The sequence below is a fragment of the Arachis ipaensis genome, chromosome B2, assembly GCF_059453495.1.
Source record: "Arachis ipaensis isolate K30076 ecotype BB chromosome B2, ASM5945349v1, whole genome shotgun sequence".
NCBI lineage: Eukaryota > Viridiplantae > Streptophyta > Magnoliopsida > Fabales > Fabaceae > Arachis > Arachis ipaensis.
In genome coordinates, this window is record NC_142437.1 from 78,270,723 (window position 1) to 78,276,194 (window position 5,472).

Sequence of the window (5,472 nt, forward strand, 5' to 3'; positions counted from 1 at the left end):
GAGAGTAGGTTTCGGCCAAGTGGAAAAAGATAGGGTTTTGTTGTGTGAAAATGAAGAGGGAGTGAGGGGTTTATATAGGAGTGGGGAGGGGTTTAGGGTTCGGCCATTTAGGGTTGGGTTTGGGAGGGAAATTATTTTGAATTTAAAGGTAGGTGGGGTTTTTGGGGAAGAGAGGATGGATGTGATTGGTGAAGAGGTGATGGGGAAGAGTGATTGAGTTGATTGGTGAGGGGGTATTTGGGAAAGAGAGTTATGGAAAGGTGTGAAGAAGAGAGAAGAAGTAGGTGGGGATCTTGTGGGGTCCACAGATCCTGAGGGAATCCTGTGGGGTCCACAGATCCAGAGGTGTTTGAGGATTTCTCATTCCTGCACCTTTTAGACGTGTAAAACGCCCCATATATGCAATCCTGGTGTTTAACACCAGACTGCAGCATGTTTCTGGCGTTAAACGCCACTTCCTTGCTTGTTTTGGGCGTTCAACGCCAGTCTATAGCATGTTTTTGGCGTTGAACGCCAGTATGGTGCATGTTTCTGGCGTTAAACGCCAGTCTAATGCTTGTTTCTTGCATTTAATGCCAGCTTTCCTCTGGGTGCAATCCTGGCATTTAAACGCCAGACTGCAGCTTGTTTCTGGCATTTAACGCCAGTTTCATGCTCTGTTCTGGCGTTAAACGCCAGCCAGATGCTCCTTACTGGCGTTTAAATGCCAGTAAGCCCTTCCTCCAGGGTGTGCTGTTTTCAATGCTGTTTTTCATTCTGTTTTCAATTTTTCAGTAGTTTTTGTGACTCTACATGATCATCAACCTAATAAAACATGAAATAACAAAGAGAAAATAAAATAAAAATGATTAAATAACATTGGGTTGCCTCCCAATAAGCGCTTCTTTAATGTCAATAGCTTAACAGTGAGCTCTCATGGAGCCTCACAGATAATCAGAGCAAGGTTGGGACCTCCTAAAACTAAACTTAGAGTTTGGTTGTGGGGTTCAACACCAAACTTAGAGTTTGGTTGTGGCCTCCCAACACCAAACTTAGAGTTTGACTGTGGGGGCTTTTGTTGATTCTGTAGTGAGAGACGCTTTTCATGCTTCCTTTCCATGGTTACAGAAGGAGATCCTTGAGTTTGAAACACAAATTTGTCCTCATTTAGTTCAAGGACCAACTCTCCACTGTCCACATCAATCACAGCTCTTGTTGTGGCTAGGAAGGGTCTTCCAAGGATGATGGATTTATCCTCATCCTTTCCAGTGTCTAGGATTATGAAATCAGCAGGGATGTAAAGGCCTTCAACCTTTACTAACACGTCCTCTACTAGTCCATAAGCCTGTTTTCTTGAGTTCTCTGCCATCTCTAATGAGATTCTAGCAGCTTTCACCTCAAAGATTCCCAGTTTCTCCATTACAGAGAGTGGCATGAGGTTTATTCCTGACCCAAGGTCACATAGAGCCTTCTCAAAGGTCATGGTGCCTATGGTACAAGGTATTAAGAACTTTCCAGGATCATGTTTCTTTTGAGGCAATCTCAATTGATCCAGATCACTTAGTTCATTGATGAACAAGGGAGGTTCATCTTCCCAAGTCTCATTACCAAATAATTTGGCATTCAGCTTCATGATTGCACCAAGGTACTTGGCAACTTGCTCTTCAGTAACATCTTCATTCTCTTCAGAAGAAGAATACTCATCAGAGCTCATGAATGGTATAAGGAGGTTCAATGGAATCCCTATGGTCTCTAGATGAGCCTCAGATTCCTTTGGTTCCTCAGAAGGAAACTCCTTGTTGATCATTGGACATCCCAGGAGGTCTTCCTCACTGGGATTCACGTCCTCTCCCTCCCTTGTAGGTTCGGTCATGATGGTCAATCCAATGGCCTTGCACTTTCCTTTTGGGTTTTCTTCTGTATTGCTTGGGAGAGTACTAGGAGGGGTTTCAGTGACCCTTTTACTCAGCTGGCCCACTTGTGCTTCCGAATTTCTAATGGAAGACCTTGTTTCATTCATGAAACTTAGAGTGGCCTTAGATAGATCAGAGACTATGTTTGCCAAGCTAGATAGGGTCTGCTCAGAACTCTCTGTCTTTTGCTGAGTGGATGATGGAAAAGGCTTGCTATTGCTAAACCTGTTTCTTCCACCATTATTAAAGCCTTGTTGAGGCTTTAGTTGATCCTTCCATGAGAGATTTGGGTGATTTCTCCATGAGAGATTATAGGTGTTTCCATAGGGTTCACCCATGTAATTCACCTCTGCTGTTGCAGGGTTCTCAGGATCATAAGCTTCTTCCTCAAAAGATGCCTCTTGAGTACTGTTGGATGCAGCTTGCATTCCATTCAGACTCTGAGAAATCATATTGACTTGCTGAGTCAATATTTTGTTCTGAGCCAATATGGCATTCAAAGTATCAATTTCAAGAACTCCCTTTCTCATAGGCGTCCCATTATTCACAAGATTCCTTTTAGAAGTGTACATAAACTGGTTATTTGCAACCATGTCAATGAGTTCTTGAGCTTCTGCAGGCGTTTTCTTTAGGTGAATGGATCCACCTGCAGAATGGTCTAGTGACATCTTTGATAGCTCAGACAGACCATCATAGAATATATCCAGGATGGTCCATTCTGAAAGCATGTCAGAAGGACACCTTTTGGTCAGTTCCTTGTATCTCTCCCAAGCTTCATAGAGGGATTCACCTTCTTTCTGTCTGAAGGTTTGAACATCCACTCTAAGCTTACTAAGCTTTTGAGGAGGAAAGAACTTGGCTAAGAAAGCCATGACCAGCTTATTCCAAGAGTTCAGGCTATCTTTAGGTTGAGAGTCCAACCATACTCTAGCTCTGTCTCTTACAGCAAACGGGAAAAGCATAAGCCTGTAGACCTCGGGGTCAACCCCATTGATCTTAACAGTATCACAGATCTGCAAGAATTCAGTCAAGAACTGAAAAGGATCTTCAGATGGAAGTCCATGAAACTTGCAGTTCTGTTGCATCAGAGAAACTAATTGAGGTTTAAGCTCAAAATTGTTTGCTCCAATGGCAGGGATTGAGATGCTTCTTCCATGTACATTGGAATTAGGTGCAGTAAAGTCACCAAGCATCCTCCTTGCATTGTTATTATTTTCGGCCATATCTTTTTCTTTTTCGAAAATTTCTGTCAGATTTTCTCCAGAGAGTTGTGATATAGCTTCCCTTAGCTTCCTCTTCAGAGTCCTTTCAGGTTCAGGATCAGCTTCAACAAGAATGTTCTTATCCTTGTTCCTGCTCATATGAACAAGAAGAAAACAGAAAAGAAAATATATAATCCTCTATGTCACAGTATAGAGATTCCTTTATGTTAGTAGAAGAAGAAAGGGAATAAGAGTGAAGAAGAATGGATAATCCAAACACAAGGGTGAGGATAGGAGCAGAGATATGAGATGAAGAGAAGTGTTAGTGGTAATTAAATAAATAGAAGAAAATGAGAGAGAGAAGTTTTCGAAAATTTAACAAAATAAAATAAAAATATTTTAAGTTTAAATTTAAAATTCAAAAATTAAAACTGAAATTAAATTAAATTAAAATTAAAATAATTAGTTAATTAAAAGAAAGAATTTTGAAAAACAGGGAAGGGATTTTCAAAAATTAGAAGGAGAGAGAGTTAGTTAGGTAGTTTTGAAAAAGATATGATTGAAACAAAAAAGATATGATTGATTGAAAAAGAATTGAAAATCAAATTAAAAAGATAAGAGGTTAGGGGAGAAGTTAGAAAGAATTTTGAAATTGATTTTGAAAAAGATATGATTGAAATTGAAAAAGATATGATTGAAATTTAATTTGAAAAAGATTTAGAGAGGAAATTAAAAAAAAAAGATTTGATTTTAAAACTTAAAGTTGATTACTTGACTAACAAGAAACTAAAAGATATGATTTTAAATTTTAAAGATTGAACTTTCTTAATAGGCAAGTAACAACTTTGAAAAATTTTGAATCAAAACATTAAATGATAATAAAATTTTCGAAAATTAAGAAATAAAATAAGAAAAAGATTTTGAAAATTAATTTGAATATTTTCGAAAAAATGAAAAAGATTTTGAAAAATTTTTAAAAAGGAATTCGAAAATATGAAAAGAAATTGAAAAAGATTTGATTTTGAAAAGGATTTTGAAAAAGATAAGATTTTTAAATTGAAAATTTGATTTGACTCATAAAAACAACTAGATTTTAAAAAATTTTGAAAAAGTCAATCCAAATTTTCGAAAATTTATGAGAGAAAAAGGGAAAATATTTTTTTGATTTTTGAATTTTTAATGATGAAAGAGAAAAACAACCCAAAGACTCAATGAATGAAAATTTTGGATCAAAACATGTGATGCATGCAAGAACACTATGAATGTCAAGATGAACACCAAGAACACTTTGAATGCAAAGATGAACACCAAGAACTTATTTTTGAAAAATTTTCAAGAAAAAAAAACATGCAAGACACCAAACTAAATTTTTTTTAATATTTAGACACTAAGAATTCAAGAATGCATATAAAAAACAAGAAAAGACACAAAACAAGAAAATATGAAGATCAAACAAGAAGACTGGGCAAGAACAACTTGAAGATCATGAAGAATGCAATGCATGAAATTTTCGAAAATAATTTTTAGAAAATTAAAAAGATGCAATTGACACCAAACTTAAAACTTGACTCTAGACTCAAACAAGAAATATCAAATTATTTTTGATTTTATGATTTTGTTAATTTTTTTTGTTTTTTTTTTTTCGAAAATTATTTTGGGAAAAACGAAAAAGAAGAAATATTTTTTTGTATTTTTCAAAAATAAGAAATAAAAAGCTTAAAATTAAAATAAAATTACCTAATCTGAGCAACAAGATGAACCATCAGTTGTCCAAACTCGAACAATCCCTGGCAACGGCGCCAAAAACTTGGTGTGCGAAATCGTGATCATTCCTTCCTTAGTAACGGCGCTAAAAACTCAATACGCATGTTCATGATCTTAATTCTGTTTCACAACTTCGTACAACTAACCAGCAAGTGCACTGGGTCATCCAAGTAATAAACCTTACGTGAGTAAGGGTCGATCCCACGGAGATTGTCGGCTTGAAGCAAGCTATGGTCACCTTGTAAATCTCAGTCAGGCGGATTCAACTGATTTATGAATTGATAAGTAAAAGATAAATAAAATATAAAATAGGATAGTGGTACTTATGTAATTCATTCGTGAGAATTTCAGATAAGCGTATAGAGATGCTTTCGTCCCTCTGAACTTCTGCTTTCCTGCTGTCTTCATCCAATCCTTCCTACTCCTTTCCATGGCAAGCTGTATGTTAGGCATCACCGTTGTTAATGGCCACCTATCCTCTCAGTGAAAATGGTCCAATGCGCTGTCACTGCACGGCTAATCATCTGTCAGTTCTCGATCATACTGGAATAGGATCCATTGATCCTTTTGCGTCTGTCACTACGCCCAACACTCGCGAGTTTGAAGCTCGTCAC

The 5,472-nt window shown here is 37.0% G+C and overlaps 1 non-coding gene across 1 annotated transcript; it reads left to right on the forward strand.

Moving 5' to 3' along the window:
- Window positions 1–2,614: 2,614 nt before the first annotated feature.
- LOC148574501 (small nucleolar RNA R71) lies at window positions 2,615–2,722 on the forward strand. The gene has a single exon (XR_015906678.1). It is a non-coding gene; the product is annotated as a small nucleolar RNA R71 (small nucleolar RNA).
- The last annotated feature ends 2,750 nt before the right edge of the window (window positions 2,723–5,472 follow it).